Source organism: Ranitomeya variabilis, chromosome 2 (genome assembly GCF_051348905.1).
Source record: "Ranitomeya variabilis isolate aRanVar5 chromosome 2, aRanVar5.hap1, whole genome shotgun sequence".
NCBI classification, from domain to species: Eukaryota; Metazoa; Chordata; class Amphibia; order Anura; family Dendrobatidae; genus Ranitomeya; species Ranitomeya variabilis.
The window spans coordinates 182845422-182868885 of record NC_135233.1 but is presented as its reverse complement, the minus strand read 5'-3'; the positions used below and the strand labels follow the sequence as shown (position 1 = coordinate 182868885).

General features: G+C 43.2%; 1 protein-coding gene across 1 annotated transcript in view; it reads right to left on the bottom strand.

The window, feature by feature from the left end:
* Nucleotides 1-23464, bottom strand: part of THBS2 (thrombospondin 2) — a 471688-nt gene that overhangs the window by 89906 nt on the left and 358318 nt on the right. The gene's annotated exons all lie outside the window — the stretch shown is intronic.

Sequence of the window (23464 nt, the reverse complement as noted above, 5' to 3'; positions counted from 1 at the left end):
AGAGATGAGGACTTTATCCGGCCACTCCAGCTTAGATGCCAAAGGCCGGAAGTGGACAGCAAAATGGCTGACCATGAACGAACCCTGTGTCAATGCCAGCAGTTGTAGCACCGTATCATGGGTGACATGAGGTCCCAAAAAGACCTGTTTCAGAGTGCCCAAGAACCGCGGAGCACTCTGCACCAAATGATCGTCGTGCTCCTGCGGCATTGCCCACTCCAATGCCCTGTTCGACAGGAGGGATATAATAAATCACACCTTAGCCCGCTCTGTGGGAAAACGTGCAGCCAGGAGCTCAAGATGTATAGCACACTGGCTCACGAATCCCCGACACAGTTTACGGTCACCAGCAAACTTGTCTGGCAATGGGAGATGGGATAATGTTGGAGCAGGGGTGGCAGTGGACAAAGTAGCTGCAGCCTTCCTAGCAGCCTGAACAGCAACTGCGGTAACATCCACAGCTGAGGTTGTGCGCTCGAGAGCCGCCAACCTGCCCTCCAGCTGCTGGATGTACCGCTGTAGTCGCTGTTCATCCGCCATTACTACCCAGACCCTGGCACTACTATAATGTTAGGGCTGGCGGAACGCACCAAATAATTATAAGGATGGTATAAGGTGTGTTCGCAGCCCCGGGTCCACCGTGCAGAGATGGCACCTGCTGCTCGGTAATGGTGGACAGTATATATCGGTATAATGTGAACACACATGGGTTAGCTTCACCCGGTATGTAAGGAAGCAAACCCTGTTGCGTCACAGGGCCGCAATACCACAGAGTGAATGCTAGTATTGGGTCACAGGACTCTGCCCCAAGGACACGGGGTTAGAGTCCCTGTAGACCACTAGCGCTCGGCGCAGCAACTGCGGTGTCAGTGAAAAACCTAAATAATGATTTACCGCACTGAGTGCGTTCGGCACCGCTCTGGCGGATGCCACTAACCACCCTAGCTAGGGCCAGGAAAGCGCACTAGTTGAGGAAGGCGCCGCACTGGCGGTCTCTGCTAATTGATGCTGTGTACTCGTGTCTAGTGCTGGATGACACAGTCTGGCGCTAGATAACTCAATTCCCAAGTACATTCAACAACACTAGGGATGGGTATGATTAAGGAGCTTTCACCAGATTCAGTCACACATCCACACACACACGATTTCTGATTTATGCTAGCGCATGGCCGAGTGGCCATGCAAACATTTAATATCTGTAGCCTTCTAGGACCTTCCTAGTGCTCCAATCAGAGCTGCTACAGGACCTGAGCATGTGACCCCCGACCACCAATGAGAGGTCGTCCCGAGGGCATGCTCAGTAGAAGAAAAGCAGGACTTAGTCCCTGGAACGTCTGCTCGCCGCTGATCAATGCTGGTTACAAAGGCTGAGCCTTGAATGTCAGTTGTAACCAAACACTCAGTGTCTGCTTGAGCCAGATGCTGGGACCGACGTCTCTGTTGAGCAGGCTCCACTGTGGCTGAAGGAGAATGGGAGACCGCAGCAGACATGGTTCAAGATTCCCCCTGTGCAGCGGTGGGAACTTGTCACCTAAGGCTGCCGTCACACTAGCAGTATTTGGTCAGTATTTTACATCAGTATTTGTAAGCCAAAACCAGGAGTGGAACAATTAGAGGAAAAGTATAATAGAAACATATGCACCACTTCTGCATTTATCACCCACTCCTGGTTTTGGCTTGCAAACACTGATGTAAAATACTGACCAAATACTGCTAGTGTGACGGCAGCCTTACAATGTGTGGTGAGCACTTTGAACCCCCAAGTGCTTCACATAAGTTTATAATGTAGAGCCTTAAAAAGAAAAAATCATTTTTTTTTCACAAAAATGATCTTTTCGCCCTAATTTTTATTTTCCCAAGGGTAACAGAAGAAATTGGACTCTTAAAGTTATTGTGAAATTTATCCTGAGTATGCTGATACCCCATATGTGGGGATAAAACCACTGTTTGGGCGCATGGCAGAGCTTAGAAGGGAAAGAGCACCAGATTTTACTGTTATGATTTGCAGGTGCCATGACCCACAAGAAGAGCCCATGAGGTGACAAAGCAGCAGAACCACCCATAAGTGACCCCATTTTATGAACTACAAATCTCAATGAATTCATCTAGGTGTGCAGTTGCGACACCGCTAGGGCCGTGGGGTACTCAAAACTGGGTCGGACAGTTCTTAAGGGAGTTGCCACGGCAGCGGTGACCCAGTCCGTGGCCCTGGGCACGCAATAAAAATGATGAGGGAAGGTTTGTAGGGGATTTAACATGACACCACCTGTGGTGTTCGGCAATGAGTGGCCGACGCTGCTTAAGGAGACTGCTGGGGCCGATGGTGACGCAGCTGGGATGGCTACGCAGCTGGGATGGCTCTGCTCCCCACAGGTGGAGAGGGGCCCCAGGGCTGCCGGTACAGTTTTGTAAGGAATCATGGATGTTGGGGTGCAGGACTGATGGTGCGGGAAATAACTGGAGGACACAAGGATTGTAGTTTTCTTGACCTTTACTTGGTGGTAGAAGGTGCAATCCGGGGCATGGGTAACAGGTTATGATGGGGGGGGGGGGGGTCCAGGCAGCCTGGAAACAATGTAGGATCCACCTAGTCAGATGGGTTCGGAGGCCTTCCTTCTGCGCTGTTCTTAGGTTCTTGCTGCCCGGAGCTCTGCACAAGTCCCTCTCACTGTCTGTCAATTTGTGTAAAACATTACCCGCATGGCAGGCTGCTTGAGCCTATTCCAGGTGTCGCTCCTTGGTGGCTCTGATATGCTGCTGTGCTGCTGGGTATTAGACAGGCCAGGAGATCTGCAGTCTTCTGCCCTCCGGATTTAGCTGCCCGGACTTTGGTACCCGTGCAACTTTTGACTCCGGTGTCCGGTTGCTAGAAGTGATGAGCGAATATACTCGGCACTGGAGATTGCCCGAGCACGCACGGGTGTCCTCCGAGTATTTGTAAGTACTCGGAGATTTAGTTTTCAGCGCCGCAGCTGAATGTTTTACATCTGTTAGCCAGCATAAGTACATGTGGGGGTTGACTAGGGAATCCCCACATATAATCAAGCTAACAGATGTAAATCATTCAGCTGCAGCGAAGAAAACTAAATCTCCGAGTACTTACAAATCCTTGCTTCCAGGCATGACATCAAACCCTGTGAGGGAGGCAATGCCACTGTGGCAACCTGACTCCTGGGGTGCCACACAGTGATCATATTGACACCATGGGTGTGTCACATAATTTTATACCATTGGGCAGTGAGGACAAAATAACTATATTTTTGCCACCAAAATTTTGTTTTAGCCCAACATTTTACATTTTCACATAAAAAGTGGTTAAAAAAAGCAACAAAATTTGTCCCACAATTTCTACTGAACAAAGCAATACCCCATATGTGGCTGTACAGTGCTACTTAGCTATGCGGAGAGACTCCGGAGGAACGGAGCGCTATTTGCCTATTCAAGTGAATAGGTCTGTGCACGTCAGTGTGTTTCCACGGACCGTGTGTCCGTGGGCAAAGCACACTGACATGTCCATTTTTTATTGTCAGCACGGGCCATAAAACATCCCACACATGTGCATACACATAACACACATGGATGTCATCCATGTGACACGCATCGGCGCCGGGGAAGAAGCGTTACAGTAAGCGTTGTTCCCCATCGCCAGGTGGATTGGAGTGGGGATGGAGGGTATTTATTGTGTGTGGGGTGAATTTGAGTGGGGATGGGGGGATTTATTATGTGTGGGGAGAATTTGAGTGGGGATGGGGGGATTTATTATGTGTCGGGAGAATTGGAGTGGGGATGGGGGGGTTAATTGTGTGTGGGGAGAATTGGAGTGGGGGTGGGGGGATTTATTGTGTGTGGGGAGAAATGGAGTGGGGATGGTGGGATTTATTATGTGTGGGGAGAATTGGAGTGGGGATGGGTGGATTTACTGTGTGTGGGGAGAATTGGAGTGGGGATGGGGGATTTAATGTGTGTGGGGAGGAATTGATGGAGGTGGTGGAATGGGCAAGGATGGTGGAGCTGAAGACACTGAAGATTAAGTGCACATGGGGGGGACAATTTGAGTGGGTATGGGGGATTTATGTGTGGGAGAATTTGAGTGGAGATAGGGGGATTTATTATGTGTGGGGAGAATTTGAGTGGGGATGGGGGATATATTATGTGTGGGGAGAATTTGAGTGGGGATGGGGGGGATTTATTATGTGTGGAGAGAATTGGAGTGGGGATGGGGGGATTTTTTGTGTGTGAGGAGAATTGGAGTGGGGATGAGGGGATTTATGTGTCAGGAAAATTGGAGTGGGGATGGGGGGTGTTTATTGTGTGTGGAGAGAATTTGAGTGGGGATGGGGGATTTATTATGTGTGGGGAGAATTTGAGTGGGGATGGGAGATTTACTATGTTTGGAGTGAACTGGAACGGGGATGGGGGGATTTATTGTGTGTGGGGAGAACTGGAGTGGGGATGGGGGATTTATTATGTGTGGGCACAGTTGGAGTGGGGATGGGGGTGTTTAATGTGTGGGGGGAGATTTGGAGTGAGGATGGGGGATTTAATGTGTGCGGGGAGAGTTGTAGAGGAGATGGGGTTATTTATTGTGTGTGGGGAGATTTGTAGTGGAGATGGGGGCATTTAATGTGTGTGGGAGATTTGAAGACATAAATTGAATAGCAAAGGGGGAGATGGGGGCATATATAAAGAGTACAGGGGAATTGGGGGCATGTATGAGGAAACAGTATGGGGGAGTTGGGGGCATGTACGAGGAAACAGTATGGGGGAATGAGGGCATGTATGAGGAAACTACTGGGGAATGGGGGACATGTATGAGGAAACAGTATGGGGAAATGGGGGGCTTAAATGAGGAAACAGTATGGGGGATGCATGCAGACAGTATGGGGAGCGAACCACGGAATGTATGTGGACACAGTATGAGTGGAGATGTGAAAAATATATGTGGACAGAGTACGGGGAGTGAGGGTGATGGGATGTGTGCAGACACAGTATGGGGAGTCAGGTCAGCAGGCAGTATAGAAAGTGAAGGGGTAAATACATGAGGAGACAGTATGGTGAACAGGGGGGATGTGAGAGGAGACAGTATGAGGAGAGAGGGGAATAGTGTGAGGAGACAGTATGGGGGGAGAAAAGTGAGTGGGCACAGAATAGAAACTGAGTAGTGGGTTCGTAGCATTGAGGGACAGTGTAAGGGCACAGCCAGGAGGGGACAGTATACCAAGGAGGGGGAGTGTGATGAGAGAGTACAGTATAAACACTGGGCCCTATATGGGGGAGACAGTATCAGAGGACAGTGTGAAGAGGGGGCCGGTATGGAAAGGAGAGGTCAGTGTGAAGAGCATGTACCATAAGAGGGACAATGTGGGGGTCATATTTTGTGCAGACAATATTGTGAGGGGCAATTTTTTATTCAAGAGCATTATAATGACACTTCTATCTTCAAGGGCGTCATGTGGAGATTTTCTGCAAAAGAGCAGAGAAGATGAAAGTCTGCAGAGATTGGCTGTGGATGAGAAAACTCATCATGAGGTCTGGACAAGATGAAGAAAAGAAGATGCAGAGATGACAACATCTACAAGGTACCTGGATGTAAATGATATTTGTCACACTGATTAATTCTCATCTTTTTATTTATGTTAGGAGCATTAAAGGGGATGTCCAGGTTTGTGATGAGTCTGCAATCATTCTATGTGACTGCAGACTTCTGAGTACTCACAGTGCGCACTGCACGCTGTCAGGATTCTGTCATCCCAGCGATTTAAATACATGTAGTCACGTGCTGACTAGACAAGTGTGGCCTCATTCAATGAAAATAAACTGAGCGAAGTCAGGCTCGTCTAGTTGGAATGTGGTCAGAAGTATACAAATCACATGCTTGTGCTGACATGACTGTCCACGGGCAAGGGAGAATCCTAATAGTGTGCAGTGCATTAGTTGTGAGAATTCAGAAACCTGCGATGCCAGGGTTCAGCTCTGCAGGTTCCAGTAGTCATCACAAGGACACTTCACTAATATCCGATTTTCATACTTACGGTCCTGTGACAACGAGCTTCTCTTCCTGTTTCTCTCAGTTTTTCACTGATCATTGAGAGTATTAGGGAGAGCGGCTCGTGAACTCTTGCCCTGGGTGCCAGAAAACCTAGATACACCTCTGGATGGGACTATTACTCCCATCAGCCTACCACTGCTACTGTTAGTAACCGTGACAGCAGGAGCGGCGGATGGGAGTATTTATCTGCCACTCCTGCGATGTAAATAAAAACGGTAATTAAAAAAACAAAACACGTGGGTTTCCCCCTATTTTTGATAACCAGCCAGACAAAACTCACAGCATGGGGCTGCAACCCTCAGCTGTCGTCTTCAGCAAGGTTGGATATCAAGAAAAGAGGGCTCCCCACGCCATTATTTTGAATTATTTAAATAAACAATTTAAAACAAAGTGGCATGGGGTCCCTCCTATTTTTAACAACCAGCCTTGCTAAAGCTCACAGCTGGGGGCTGGTATTCTCAGGCTGGTAAGGGGCCATGGATATTGACCCCCCCAGCCTAAAAATAGCAGCCCGCAACTGCCAGAAAAGGCACATCTATTAGATGCGCCAATGCTGGCACTTTGCCTGGCTCTTCCCACTTGCTCTGTAGCGGTGGCAAGTGGGGTAATAGTTGTGGGGTTGATGTCACCGGTGACATCAAGCCGACGGCTTACTAATGGAGAAGCGTCTATAAAACACCTATACATTACTAATTCTGTAGTTGTATGTAATGTTAAATAAAGACACAGCCAGAATAAAGTATTTTAATTAAAAACACAACACAGTTTTACCATTTTATTGTTACTCCTAATCCAAGCGAAGCCCTCAATCTCCTGCAATAAAATTAAAATAAAAAAACAACAATATACCCATGCCTGTCCGTAGTTGTGTCCCATGTAGTAATCCATATCTGGGGGATATACAGTACAGTCTTGAACCTGGACGGTGAACAGGTGCGACTGTCTAGGCTGAAAACCACTGGTGAATGAGCTGCTTGGGAGCGGAGCTTCAGTGACCGGGGGTGACATCATAGAGGTTACTCCCGGTCACTGAGCTCCGTTCCCAGTCGGGCTGAGCTGCAGTGACTTCTGTGAGATCCCCGCTAGCACGGTGAGCCCTGAGCGCTCACTGTGTTAGCGGGGATCTGATGGCAGTTCACCCCGGATGGGAACGGAGCTTAGTGACCGGGAGTAACCTTCATGACGTCAATCCCAGTCACTGAAGCTCTGCTGCCAGCATGTCCTCATTCACCAACGGTTTTCAGGTGGGACGGTCGCATCTGTGCACCGTCCAGGTTGAAACTGTATATCCCCCAGATATGGATTACAGCATGGGACACAAGGCAGGATTGTCGCTTGAATTAGGCATTGCAGTAAGTATGGTTAAATTAATAATAATAAAAGGTGTCTGTCATTTTTTTCAAATAAAATACTTTATTCTGGCTGTGTCTTTATTTACCGTTACAACTATAGGATTAGTAATGGATAGTCATCTTATAGATGCTTCTCCATTACTAAGCCGTGGGCTTGATGTCACAGGTGACATCAACCCCACAACTATTATCCCACTTGCCACCGCTACAGGGCAAGTGGAAAGAGCAAGGCAAAGTGCCAGAATTGGCGCATCTAATAGATATGCCTTTTCTGGGCAGCTATTCTTAGGCTGGCGGGTCAATATCCTGAGAATACTAGCCCCAAGCTGTGAGCTTTTAGCAAGGCCGCTTGTAAAAAAACAGGGGGAGACCCCACACCATTTTTTTTACATTATTTATTTAAATAATTGAAAAAAATGGTGTTGGGACCCCTCTATTTCTGATATCCAACCTTGCTGAAGCTGACAGCTGAGGGTTGCAGCCCCCAGCTGTGAGTTTTGTCTGGCTGGTTATCAAAAATAGGGGGAACCCACGCCGTTTTTTTTTAATTACCGCATTTATTTACAGCGCAGAAGCAGCAGATGAATACTCCCATCCGCAGCTCCTGCTGTCACTCTTATTAGCAGCAGCAGGGGTAGGCTGATGGGAGTAACAGTCCCATCAGCCGCCGCCTGCTGTTTCTTTTATTACTTAACCCCTTAATGAACACCGATACGCCTTTACCGGCGGTAGTTAAGGGTAATTTAAGCACAGCTGTGGAAAAAGTGGATAGCGCCCCCCAGATTCAGATTTTCTCCCGGGTCTCAGCTATCCGGTGCCCCTGGGTCCTCTTGCTTCCCCCCACTACCGCGGCATCTTCTTCCGGTAAGAAAATGGTGGGCACAGTGCGGCCGGCACCCGGCAACAATAGGAAGATTTTTTCTATTGGTTCATTTTCATCACTGTGATACACCCTATCACAGTGATTAACATAAAAAATAGTAAATATCTTTATCACCCCCTTAGCTAGGGAAAAATAATAAAATAAAGAAAATATATTTATTTCCATTTTTCCATTCGGTTTAGAGTTGGGGCTAAAGTTAGGGTTAGAGTTGGGATTAGGGTTAGAGGTGTGTTGAGGTTTGGGTTGTGATTATGGTTAGGATTGGAATTAGGGTTAGGGGTGTGTTGGGGTTAGGGTTGTGATTTGGGTTATGGTTAGGGTTGGGATTAGGGTTAGGGGTGTGTTGGGGTTAGGGTTGTGATTAGGGTTATGGTTAGGGTTGGGATTAGGGTTAGGGGTGTGTTGGGGCTAGGTATGGAGTTAGAATTGGGGGGTTTCCACTGTTTAGGTACATCAGGGGGTCTCCAAACGCGACATGGCGCCACCATTGATTCCAGACAATTTTGGGTTCAAAAAGTCAAATGGTGCTCCCTCCCTTCTGAGCTCTGCTGTGCGCCAAAACAGTGGTTTACCCCCACATATGGGGCATCAGCGTACTCAGGACAAATTGGACAACAACTTTGGTAGTCCAATTTCTCCTGTTAGTTACCCTTGTGAAAGTAAAAATTTGGGGGTGAAAAATAATTTCTGTGAAAAAAATATGATTTTTTATTTTCACAGCTCTACGTTATAAACTTTTGTGAAGCACTTGGAGATGCATAATGCTCAGCACACATTTGGATAAGATCCTTGGGCGGTCTAGTTTCCAAAATGGGGTCACTTGTGGGGGGTTTCTACTGGTTAGGCACATCAGGGGCTCTGCAAACGCAACATGACGCCAGCAGACCATTCCATCAAAGTCTGCATTTTAAAACATCACTACTTCCCTTCCGAGCCCCGATGTGTGCCCAAACTGTGGTGCCCCCACATATGGGGTATCTGCATACTCAGGACAAACTGGACAAAAACTTTTGGGGTCCAATTTCTCCTGTTACCCTTGTGAAAATAAACATCGTGGGCTAAAATATCATTTTTGAGAAAAAAAAAGGATTTTTTTATTTTCACGGATCTGCGTTATAAAGCACTTGGGGGTTCAAAGTGCTCATCACACATCTAGATAAGTTCCTTAAGGGGTCTAGTTTCCAAAATGGTATCTTTTGTGGGGGGTTTCCACTGTTTAGGCACATCAGGGGCTCTTCAAACGCAACATGGCGTCCAATCTCAATTCCAGCCAATTCTGCATTGAAAAAGTCAAACGGCACTCCTTCCTTTCCGAGTTCTGCCGTGCACCCAAATAGGAGTTTACCCCCACATATAAGGTATCGGCGTACTCAGGACAAATTTCAAAGTAACTTTGGTGGTCTAATTTCTCCAATTACCCTTGTGAAAATAAAAAAAAATGTTTGTGAAGTAAAATGTAAAAAAAAAAAGCTAAATGTTAATTTTTTTCCTTCCACATTGCTTCAGTTCCTGTGAAGCACGTAAAGGGTTAATAAACTTCTTGAATGTGGTTTTGAGCACCTTGAGTGTGCAGTTTTTAGAATGTTGTCACTTTTGGGTATTTTCTGTCATGTATACCCTTCAAAGTGACTTTAAATGTGAGATGGTTCCAAAAAAATGGTTTTGTAAATTTTGTTGTAAAAATGAGAAATCACTGGTCAAATTTTAACCCTTATAACTTCCTAACAAAAAAATTTTTTTTTTCCAAAATTGTGCTGATGTAAAGTAGACATGTGGGAAATGTTATTTATTAACTATTTTATGTGACATAGCTCTCTGATATAAGGGTATAAAAATTCAAAGTTTGAAAATTGCAAAATTTTCAACATTTTCCATATTTCCATTTTTTCATAAATCAACGCAAGTAATATCGAAGAAACTTTACAACTAACATGAAGTACAATATGTCACAAAAAAATATTCTCAGAATCAGTGGGATCTATTAAAGCATTCCAGAGTTATAACCTCATAAAGTGACAGTGGTCAGAATTATAAAAATTGGCCTGGTCATTCAGCTGCAAATTGGCTCCGTCACTAAGGGGTTAAATGTTACTCTCATCATTCTTCCCTGCTCGCGCTGATCGCCGGCAGAACAGGGAAGAATGATGAGAGCCGTGTTCAGTACCCGATGCTGGGGACAGCGCTTACTGTAACGCTTCTTCCCTGGCGCCCGTCTGTGTGATACTGAAGCGGCACATGCATGCCACACGTGTGCTGAAAGTATTACACACACGGACACTGACATCTCCGGTACCGGAAATATCAGGATGTGTGAAAGAGGCGTTATAGTGCGTTTTCATGTTTGGCTGCTGTCACACACTAAAATACGCTTTTTACTGCAAAAAATAGTTTTTGCAGCACCATATTTTGAGAGCTATAATTTTTACATATTTTGGCCCACAGAGTGATGTGAGGTCTTGTTTTTTGCGGGACGATCTGATGTTTTCATTGCTTCCATTTTCGGGTACATGACATTTTTTGATCACTTTTTGTTCCAATTTTTGGGAGGCAAAATGAACAAAAACCAGCAATTCATGAATTTCTTTTGGGGTGGGCGTTTATACCGTTCCATGTGTGGTAAAATTGATAAGGCAGTCTTATTCTTCGGGTTAGTACAATTACAGCGATAGCTCATTTATATCTTTTTTATGTTTTGGTGCTTTTATACAATAAAAAATATTTTACATACAAAATCATTGTTTTTGCATCGCTTTATTCTGAGAGCTATAACTTTTTTATTTTTCCGGAGCTATATGGCAGCTTGTTTTTTGCGGGACAAGATGACATTTTCAGTGGTACCATATTTATTTATATCCGTCTTTGTGATCGCGTGTTATTCCACTTTTTGTTCGGCGTTGATGATAAAGCATTGTTTTGCCTTGTTTTTTTATGGTGCTCACTAAAGGGGTTAACTAGATGAACAGTTTTATAGGGCGGGTCATTACGGACGCGGGGATACCAAATATGTGTACTTTTATTGTTTAGATTTTTTTTTCATTGAAATATTTATTTATTGATAGAATAAATATCGATTTTTGTATTATTTTTTTTTTTTACATACTTTTACAATTATTTTAAATTTTTTTTAAATTAATTCTAACTTTTATACTTTGTCCCACTATGGGACAATCATTTTTTGCATGCTAATTGCTTCTATAGCATGTATATCTGCATGCTATAGAGTCTGTCAGCGCTGCAGCTTCTGTACACTAACCTGAGAGACTTCCTGACATGCACTGCACATGACAGGAAGTTTCTCAGCTCTGGAGATCAGGATGTCGTCATGACGACATCAGGTCTCCATGGCAGCGATCGGGACCCCGCGTCACACCACAGGGCCTCTGATCCAAAGGCAGAAGGGCTGTCAGCCCCTGTGCCGGCTCCGGAATGCTGCGATCGTATTCGATCGTAGTATTCCGGGCGTTAAAGTGCCGGATGGCAGCTGTTACAATCAGCTGACACCCGGCCGCGATCTGTCGCACACCCCCCGTGTGCGCGGCCAATCGGTGATGACGTACTATTCCGTCCATGGGAATTAAGGCCCAGGTCACATGGACGGAATAGTACGTCTGATGGCAGAAAGGGCTTAAACAGTCAGGCATGGCACTGCTCTCCCCTCATCTATTGAGGCTGGCTGAAAGTTTACTTTAGGCCCTTTTCATACAGTACGTCCGGGTCTCCGGTACATGTGGTGACAGTTTTCACACGTACCGGAGACACGTATACACGTAGACCCATTCAAATGAATGGGTCTATGCACATGTCAGTGTTTCTACAGACCGTGTGTGCATGGGCAAAACACACCGACACGTCCGTTTTTTGCAGTCAGCACGGACAGCAAAACGTCCCCCACACGTGCACACAGAGAACACACTTTGATGTCCTCTGTGTGACACTAAGGATAAACAGTAGCACTCAGAATTCCTTTAAGTTGCAAACAATTTAGAATTTTATTTTCAAAACACCAAAATTAAATGATTCACCGCAGTTGAGACAATAAGGTATTCCAATGGTATAAGGTAATGTTTCGACCCACTGGGTCTTTATCAAACCTAACTCATAGTAGAAAGGCAAGGAGAGGAAATATTTCATGAGAGGTGCTGGAGTCCCATTAAGGGCTACTTGTATGCTGCATCTGGAGACTGTGGTGACTTTTGCTTTTCACTTATTGAGTTACACCAGGGTTTTTGCTCATTTTGTTTCTTGTAGGTTTTGTATGTTTTATGCCCAATGTGAACATGTGTCTTTGTGCTGCATGTATGCCAACTCAAACCAAGCTCTATTTTTGTGTTTTTTTTCCTTCTGGTAGAGGGCCTATTGCTTCGAGTTTATTCAATAGGTCAGTTGTGCCCTGGACAAGAAGTTGTAATTTACTCACAGCATAGGTGGTAACTTGTAGATAGGTGGGGGACCACCTGCAAACAATTGACAGATTGTTCCCAAATTGAATAGAGCAACAGTGCAGGTGCTTGACCATTGCTCCCTTAATTCTATATGGGACTTTCAGAGAAGCTGTCTACTCACTTTTCTCTGGAAGTCCTATATAGTACGATCTGAATTTTGGTCGAGAAGGCACACTCAAGATCTATTCAAATGGGAGACAGAAGTCGTTATTCTGGTCTTGATAAGTTCTTTCTACCAGAATAGCGTTTTAGTGCTTAGAAAGCCAATGCCTTACTAGGCAGCAAGATGTGCCGTTGTTTAAGGATATGGCATTCTATATTTAGAAATATTGTTCAGAAATTAACATGTACATGTGTTTATTTTATAAATGCACACACATGTACTAATATATATACAGGTGCTTCTCACAAAATTAGAATATTATCAAAAAGTTAATTTATTTCAGTTCTTCAATACAAAAATGTAAAACTCATATTATACAGAGTCATTACAAACAGAGTGATCTATTTCAATTGTTTATTTCTGTTAATGTTGATGATTATGGCTTACAGCCAATGAAAGATTCCAAGCATCAGTTGCTTGTGGATTGAACAGTCGCTCAAGACTCACGATCTAGATAGATCAACCTCAGCCCAGTCTGGATTGACTATATTAAAGCCTATGACTCAGTGCCACACATGGGTCTGTGAATGCTTGGCGCTCTACAATGTCAACAGGAAATGAAGAACCTTCCTTAGAAACTCAATGGGTTTATGGAAGACAAGACTGGAAGTCAACTCAAGACAACTAGCACAAGTCACTATCAAATGTGGCATATTCCAAGTTGATGCTCTGTCCGACCCATTTCTGTTCCTCATAGGCTTGAACCCCCTCAGTCAGATAATCACAGAGACTGACTATGGTTACAAGTTCAAGAGTGGAATTACCATTAGCCACTTCCTCTACATGATGGCATCAAGCTGTATGCAAAAAAATGAACAATATACTGATTCAATGAGCCAAGACAAGTGAAGACATTAAAATGTCCTTTGGACTGGAGAAGTGTGTCCGGCTGGTAATAAAGAGAGGCAAGGTAGTGAAGATTGATGGAGTGGAACTACCAGCAGGACACATAGCAGATGTAGAGACCTGATAGAAGAACTTCAGTATCCCACAGGGATATGGTAACAATGATGAAGATGCAAGGAAAGCAGCAACATTCAAATACTATCAAAGGGTAAGACAGATCCTGAAAAGCCAGCTCAATGGGAAAAATAAGATCCTTACCATCAATACATATGCCCTATCACCTGCTGGCATAGTGTACTGTCCAAAAGAAGAGATGGAAACTGCATATGTGAAGACCCAGAAGGTTCTCATAATGCATGGAGGTTTTGACCCCTAGTCCAACACTCAAAGGTTGTATACCAACAGAAAAGAGGGTGGTCAAGGCTTGATAAGTGTCCAAACCACCATCACAGATGAAACAAAGAGTATCCAGGAATATATCAGAAAAATGACAGAAAAGCATGACATGCTGTACGAGAGCCTAAGGCAGTCATAACAGTCCTGGAAGGAAGAACAGGAATGTGAAATACAGTTATATGAAAAAGTTTGGGCACCCCTATTAATCTTAAGCTTAATGTTTTATAAAAATTGGTTTATTTGCAACAGCTATTTCAGTTTCATACAGTACAGACCAAAAGTTTGGACACACCTTCTCATTTAAAGATTTTTCTGTATTTTCATGACTATGAAAATTGTAAATTCACACTGAAGGCATCAAAACTATGAATTAACACATGTGGAATTATATACTTAACAAAAAAGTGTGAAATAACTGAAATTATGTCTTATATTCTAGGTTCCTCAAAGTAGCCACCTTTTGCTTTGATGACTGCTTTGCACACTCTTGGCATTCTCTTGATGAGCTTCAAGAGGTAGTCACCAGAAATGGTTTTCACTTCACAGGTGTGCCCTGTCAGGTTTAATAAGTGGTATTTCTTGCCTTATACATGGGGTTGGGACCATCAGTTGTGTTGTGCAGAAGTCTTGTGGATACACAGCTGATAGTCCTACTGAACAGACTGTTAGAATTTGTATTATGGCAAGAAAAAAGCAGCTAAGTAAAGAAAAACGAGTGGCCATCATTACTTTAAGAAATGAAGGTCAGTCTGAAAAATTTGGAAAACTTTGAAAGTGTTCCCAAGTGCAGTTGCAAAAACCATCAAACGCTACAAAGAAACTGGCTCATCTGAGGACGGCCCCAGGAAAGGAAGATCTAAGAGTCACCTCTGCTTCTGAGGATAAGTTTATCTGAGTCACCAGCCTGAGAAATCGCAGGTTAACAGCAGCTCAGATTAGAGACCAGGTCAATGCCACACAGAGTTCTAGCAGCAGACACATCTCTACAACAACTGTTAAGAGGAGACTTTGTGCAGCTGGCCTTCATGGTAAAATAGCTGCCAGGAAACTATTGCTAAGGACATTCAACAAGCAGAAGAGACTTGTTTGGGCTAAAGAACACAAGGAATGGACATTAGACCAGTGGAAATCTGTGCTTTGGTCCGATGAGTCCAAATTTGAGATCTTTGGTTCCAACCACCATGTCTTTGTGCGACACAGAAAAGGTGAACGGATGGACTCTACATGCCTGGTTCCCACCGTGAAGTATAGAGGAGGAGGTGTGATGGTGTGGGGGTGCTTTGCTGGTGACACTCTTTGGGATTTATTCAAAACTGAAGGCATACTGAACCAGCATGGCTACCACAGCATCTTGCAGCGGCATGCTATTCCATCTGGTTTGTATTTACTTGGACCATCATTTATTTTTCAACAGGACAATGACCCCAAACCCACCTCCAGGCTGTGTAAGGGCTATTTGACCAAGAAGGAGAGTGATGGGGTGCTACGCCAGATGACCTGGCCTCCACAGTCACCAGACCTGAACCCAATTGAGAAGGTTTCAGATGAGCTGGACCTCAGAGTGAAGGCAAAAGGGCCAACAAGTGCTAAGCATCTCTGGGAACTCCTTCAAGATTGTTGGAAGACCATTTTCGGTGATTACCTCTTGAAGCTCATCAAGAGAATGCAAAGAGGGTGCAAAGCAGTCATCAAAGCAAAAGGTGGCTACTTTGAAGAACCTAGAATATAAGACATAATTTCAGTTGTTTCACACTTTTTTGTTAAGTATATAATTCCACACGTGTTAATTCATAGTTTTGATGCCTTCAGTGTGAATTTACAATTTTCATAGTCATGAAAACACATAAAAATCTTTAAATTAGAAGGTGTGTCCAAACTTTTGGTCTGTACTGTATATCTAATAACTGTTGGACACAGTAATGTTTCTGCCTTGAAATGAAGTGTAATAATTATAGGGGATAACTCAGGAGACTCTTTGCGTGGAACAAGACAACTACAGGACAGTTTTATAAGTGGTAAAGTCTATATTATCACACGGTGATTCAAACAGGTGCAGAGAGAAACTCAAGTCCACAACACTTGGTGCAAATATCAAATGCAGCTCAGCAGTCTATAGGAAACTTCAGAGGAAATTGCAATCACGCAGGAAGTCTATGAAGCACAATTATTCTTGAGGATACTTGACACGAATAAGTCCTTGCTTAGTCCACAACACAGATAGATATGCTTATAAGGCAGTTCAAATAATATCTTAGCTCAACCAGGGAGGTCTGGGTAATAGTCTCAGGTTCTTGCAGAGCAGAAACAGCTTACATGTCCAGCAAATGCAGATGGAAGCAAACACGAGCAGCAGATGAAGGAGGATTACTGGAACTGGTGTATGCAGCAGGAACTTAGAGCAGAGTAGCAGGATAACCCCACAGGTTCACAGGAGCAGGTATATAGCCAGGGAATCACCAGACGTCATGAGCTGGATGCAAGGCAGAATACTCTAGCACAGACTGAAGGCTGGGGTGGAGTTTTATAGCAGGAAGACACAGTGCACATGAGACCAAAGACGCCATCTTGGAAAAGGGCAGTAATGCACAAAAAGGTAATAAAAAAATGTTCAGAGTCCTGACATGAAGTTTATTGTACTAACAGAAAATGTGCATTCAAGCAAAATTTGACAGGTGCATAAGTATGGGCACCCTTATCATTTTCTTGTTTTAAATACTCCTACCTACTTTTTACTGACTTACTAAAGCACTTTTTTTGGTTTTGTAACCTCATTGAGCTTTGAACTTCATAGCCAGGTGTATGCAATCATGAGAAAAGCTACTTAAAGTGGCCACTTGCAAGTTGTTCTCCTGTTTGAATCTCCTCTGAAGAGTGGCATCATGGGCTCCTCAAAACAACTGTCAAATTATCTGAAAACAAAGATTATTCAACACAGTTGTTCAGGGGAAGGATACAAAAAGCTGTCTCAGAGATTTAACCTGTCAATTTCCACTGTGAGGAACATAGTAAGGAAATGGAAGAACACAGGTACAGTTCTTGTTAAGGCCAGAAGTGGCAGGCCAAGAAAAACACCAGAAAGGCAGAGAAGAAGAATGGTGAGATCAGTCAAGGACAATCCTCAGACCACCTCCAGAGAGCTGCAGCATCAACTTGCTGCAGATGGTGTCAATGTGCATCGGTCAACTATACAACGCACTTTGCACAAGGAGTAGCTGTATGGCAGAGTGATGCAAAAGAAGCCGTTTCTGCAAGCACGCCACAAACAGAGTTGGCTGAGGTATGCAAAAGCACATTTGGAGAAGCCAATTTCTTTTTGGAAGAAGGTCCTGTGGACTGATGAAACCAAGATTGAGTTGTTTGGTCATACAAAAAAGCGTTATGCATGTCGGCAAAAAAACACAGCATTCCAAGAAAAACACTTGCTACCCACAGTAAAATTTGGTGAAGGTTCCATCATGCTTTGGGGCTGTGTGGCTAATGCCGGCAGCGGGAATCTTGTTAAAGTTGAGGGACGCATGGATTCCTCTCAGTATCAGCAGATTCTTGACAATAATGTTCATGAATCAGTGACAAAGTTTAAGTTACGCAGGGGATGGATCTTTCAGCAAGACAATGATCCAAAACACCACTCCAAATCTACTCAGGCATGCATGCAGAGGAACTATTACACTGTTCTGGAATGGCCATCCCAGTCCCCAGACCTGAATATCATTGAACATCTGTGGGACCAGTTGAACAGGGCTGTCCATGCTCGGCGACCATCAAACTTAACTGAACTGGAATTGTTTTGTAAAGAGGAATGGTCAAAAATACCTTCATCCAGGATCCAGGAACTCATTAAAAGCTACAGGAAGCGACTAGAGGCTGTTATTTTTGAAAAAGGAGGATTTACTAAATATTAATGTCCCTTTTCTGGTGAGTTGCCCATACTTATGCACCTGTCAAATTTTGTTTGAATGCAGATTGCACATTTTCTGTTAGTACAATAAACCTCATTTCAAGGCAGAAACATTACTGTGTCCAACAGTTATTAGATATGAAACTGAAATAGCTGTTGCAAAAAAAACAATTTTTATAAAACATTAAGCTTAAGATTAATAGGGGTGCCCAAACTTTTTCATATAACTGTACCATGGCAAGATAAGCCGCTGCATGGAATGGATCATAGACAGATAATAGAGGTGGCTCATATGGGATAATCCCACCAATGGCTGGAGAAAGCTGGACTTCAAGATAGTACAGAGACACTGAACATAGCTGCTCAAGAACAGGGACTAAGTACCAGAAGCAAGCATTTACCATACAAGACAAGACCCAAGGAGCAGACTATGCAAAGATGCCTTGGAAACAGTCCAACACATAGTGGCAGGATGCAAAATGCAAGGAGGAACAGCGTAAACCGAACACCACAACCAAGTAGCAGGAATTGTATACAGGAACACCTGCACATATACAATGCTAAGTATTTTGAAGTCTAGATGGAAGACCCCAGAAATAGTTGTGGAGAAGGAAAGGGCTAAAATCCTGTGGGACTTCAAGTTCCAGATTGACAAGCAGGTGTTGGCTAACCAACCAAATAGAGTGATAATAGATAAGAATCAGAAGACAACAATGGTAATAGATGTGGAAGTGCCAAGTGATAGTAACACAAGAAAGAAGGAATATGAGAAGCTGGAGAAATACCAGGGCCTCAAAGAACAACAGAAGAAGACATGGAAGGTGAAGGCAACAGTGATTCCAGTGGTGATAGGAGCACTTGGAGCAGTGACCCCCTAACTTGTTAGAATGGCTACTACAGATTCCAGGAGCAACATCAGAACTCCGTCCAGAAAAGCGCAAATCTAGTGGCAAGTAAGATCCTGCGCAGAACCCTCAAACTCTCAGGTCATTGGTCAGAGGACCAGAGAATGAGGTAAGATAACCACCCCACAGAAGGGTGAGAAAGTAATTTAATATTTGTTTTACATACATGCAGTGGCTTGCATTTTTCTTGTTTTGCTACCTCACAAACTGCAATATCACCGTTTTTGTGTTTTGAAGGTTGGCCTCAGTTCATGCAAAGAACATGGCTACAACTATGAACATTTGGCTTTTTTTTTTATTGTGAAGCAAACAGCAAATAAAACAAAATAACTGAAAACTTCAGTGTGCTTAACTATTTACCATCTAAAGTCAGTACTTTTGTAGAGCCTCCTTTTGCGGCAATTTCAGCTGCAAGACGCTTTGGTCAAATCTCTGAACTTTCCACATCTTGCCACAGAGATTTTTGGCCATTCCTCAAGATGAAAATTGATCCAGCGTCTTCAAATTAGATGGTTTCCTCTGATGAACAGCAATCTTCAAGTGTGGCCACAGATTCACAATCAAATTAAGGTCTGGGCTTTGACTATCCCACTCCAGAACAATTAAACGTTTCTCTTTATACCACTCGAGATTTGCTTTAGCGGTAAAATTTGGATCATTATCTTGTTGGAAGGTGAACCTCCATTCCAGTCTCAAATCACTGACGGACTAAAACAGGTTTTTCTCAAGAATACAGTATCCCTGTATTTCAAACCATCCATATTCCCCTAGATCATTTTCTCTGTCCCTGCTGCCAAAAAAACATCCCCACAGTATAATGTTGTCACAACAATATTTCACTGTGGGGATGCTGTTCCTGGGGGTGATGAGCTGTGTTGGTTTGTCATAGTGTTTACCTTTGTGGCCAAAAAGGTCAACTTTGGTCTCATCTGACCATAGCACTTTAATCCACACCTTTGGTGAGTCTCCCACTTATCATATGCAAACTCAAAACAAGCCTTACAATTTTTGTGTGTAAGTAAAGACTTTTTTTCTGCCCACTGTTCCATAAAGGCAACCTCTTTGGAGTGTATGACTTATTGTGGTTGTATAGACGGATACAGTGGCATTTCAAAGTTTGGGCACCTTTGGTCAAAATTACTGTTATTGTGTTGATTAAATGATCTTTAAAAGGGGTAAAGTTAAAGATGACACATTTAATTTGTATTTTAAGCAAAAATATATCTTTTTTTCATCATTTACATTGTAAAAATTCCAAAAAGGAAAATGTGCTTATGCAAAAGTTTGGGCACCCTATATGATTAGTACCGAGTAGCACCCCTTTTGCAAATATCACAGCTTATTGCCATTTTTTTGTAGACAGACAAGCGTCTTTCAATTCTTGAGGAATTTTCATCCATTCTTCCTTGGAAAATATATTCTGTTCTGTGAGATTCCTGGGTCGTCTTACATGCACTGCTATTTTGAGGTCTAGCCACAGATTTTCAATGTTTTTTTCAGATCCGGAAACTTTGAGGGCCATTGTAAAATTACACTGGTCAACAGCATTTTTGGTGCCAAAGATATTTCATCGAATTTAGGGTATTTTTGGGGTGCTGATTCTGAATATGTCATCAGTTTTGCCAGATTGGCTCAAGTTTTTGAGATTTTTGGTATCTTATTTATAGCACTTGTTGGTAAATGCGACGCATCATCTCATTAATTTCTTTGGATTAGTACTTGAACTGAGCAGTTCTCAATATAGTTTTGTGTTAATTAGTGTTCTAAAAGTTTGTTCATAGCTTGATTTTTGCACTAACTTTATGTTGTTGTCTGTTTTCCAGTGAAAAGCATGAACTCATCAAGAAGAAGTTGTCTTAACGATCCAGACTCATTCTGTTACATTTGTGGTGAATACACACTGCCAAAACATAGAAGAAACATAACAGACTTCATAAAAAAAGTGTATTTTGCCTATTTTGGGGTTATGCTTGGGGACCAAGACAAGTTTTGGGCACCACACATAGTGTGCAAAGCATGTATCGAATTATTATGAAAATGGAGCAAAGGACAAAGAAAAAGCTTCAAATTTGGTGTTCCAATGGTGTGGAGAGAGCCAAAAAATCATCATGATGACTGTTATTTATGGTAAACACAGGTACAGGCACATCTTCACAATGAGGGACAGGCCTTCTTGCAGATTCCATGTTACTCCCATTTTCGTTTCTTATGCTTATTGAATCCTTGCACTTGCACTGCACAGAAATAACAGTCATCATGATGATTTTTTGGCTCTCTCCACACCATTGGAACACCAAATTTGAAGCTTTTTCTTTGTCCTTTGCTCCATTTTCGTAATAATTCGATACATGCTTTGCACACTATGTGTGGTGCCCAAAACTTGTCTTGGTCCCCAAGCATAACCCCAAAATAGGCAAAATACACTTTTTTTTACGAAGTCTGTTATGTTTCTTCTATGTTTTGGCAGTGTGTATTCACCACAAATGTAACAGAATGAGTCTGGATCGTTAAGACAACTTCTTCTTGATGAGTTCATGCTTTTCACTGGAAAACAGAAAACAACATAAAGTTAGTGCAAAAATCAAGCTATGAACAAACTTTTAGAACACTAATTAACACAAAACTATATTGAGAACTGCTCAGTTCAAGTACTAATCCAAAGAAATTAATGAGATGATGCGTCGCATTTACCAACAAGTGCTATAAATAAGATACCAAAAATGTCAAAAACTTGAGCCAATCTGGCAAAACTGATAGCATATTCAGAATCAGCACCCCAAAAATACCCCAAATTCATTAAAATATTTTGGACACCAGAAAAAATTTTTTTTTTTGTTGACCTGTGTTATCAGCTTACAGTTTTTGAAGTAGTTTATTGTGGATTTTGATGTGTGTTTAGGATAATTATCCATTTGTAGAAGACATCCTCTTTTCAACGTCAGCTTTTTAACAAACGGTGTTATGTTTGCATCAAGAATTTGTTGAAATTTCAATGAATCCATTCTTCCCTCTACCCGTGAAATGTTCCCCGTGCCTTTGGTTGCAACACAACCCCAAAGAATGATTAATCCACCCCATGCTTAATGGTTGGTGAGATGGTCTTTTCCTGAAATTCTGCGCCCTTTTTTCTTCACACATACCTTTGGTCACTGTGACCAAAGTGTTCTATTTTAACCTCATCGGTTCATAGTTTCCAAAATGCAACATGTTTTTTTAGATGTTCTTTTGCATACTTCTGACGCTGAATTTTATGGTGTAGACACAGGAGAGGTTTTCTTCTGAATACTCTTTCATGAAATCCATATTTGTGCAGGCATCTCTGAACAGTAGAAAAATGTACCACAACTCCAGAGTCTGCTAAATATTTAGAGGTTCTAATTTTACTCTCTACCAATCCTAAGAGCAGTTCTCACTAAAATTTTGCTTAGTCTTCCATAACTTATCTTGACCTCCGCTGTTCCTGTTAACTGCCATTTATTAATTACATTTTGAACTGAGGAAATGGCAACTCGAAAACGCTTTGCGTTCTCTTTCTTATGACCATCTCTTGCTTTGTGGGCCTCCACCATTTTTATTTTCAGAGTGCTAGGCAGCTGCTTAGAAGAACCCATGGCTGCTGTTTTTTTGTGACACAAGGTTAGAGAAGGTTAAGTTTTTAGAAAGCTGGGAAATTTGCATCACTTGGTCTCTCCTTACGATAATAGTGAACTAACTAGATTCTACAGACTATTTGGATGTGAGATGTCCCATACTGTATGACACTAGGAACAGAAGATTTTTTTGGGGCCTCTGTATCAGGCCTCTATAACACTCTAGATGCTACAAACTATTTCAATGTGAGATGACCCCTACTGTATGACACTAGGAACTGAAGAATTTTTTGTGGCCTCTGGATCAGGCCTCTATAACACACTAGATGCTGCAAACTATTTAAAAGTCAGGTCCCCTACTGTATGATGTTTAGAAAGAGGAAAAATGTTTGGGTTATGTGCGTGAGATATGCAGACAGCATACCGTATATACTCATGTATAAGCCGAGTTTTTCAGCCGAAAAAGAGCTCCCTTGGCTTATAAGGAACCTGTCACCCCCAAAATCAATGGTGAGGTAAGCTCACCATCATCAGGGGCTTATCTACAGCATTCTGGAATGCTGTAGATAAGCCCCCGATGTATCCTGAAAGAGGAGAAAAAGACGTTAGATTATACTCACCCAGGGGCAGTCCCGCTGTGGTCCGGGTCCGATGGGTGTCGCGATCCGGTCCGGGGCCTCCCATCTTTATTCCATGACGTCCTCTTCTGGTCTTCACGCCACAGCTGCGGCGCAGGCGTATTTTGTCTGCCCTGTTGAGGGCAGAGCAAAGTACTGCAGTGCGCAGGCGCCGGGCCTCTCTGACCTGTTCCGGGGCCTGCGCACTGCAGTACTTTGCCCTGCCCTCAACAGGGCAGACTAAGTACGCCTGCGCTGCAGCCTCGGCGTGAAGACAAGAAGAGGACGTCATCGTAAGAAAATGGGAGGCCCCGGACCGGACG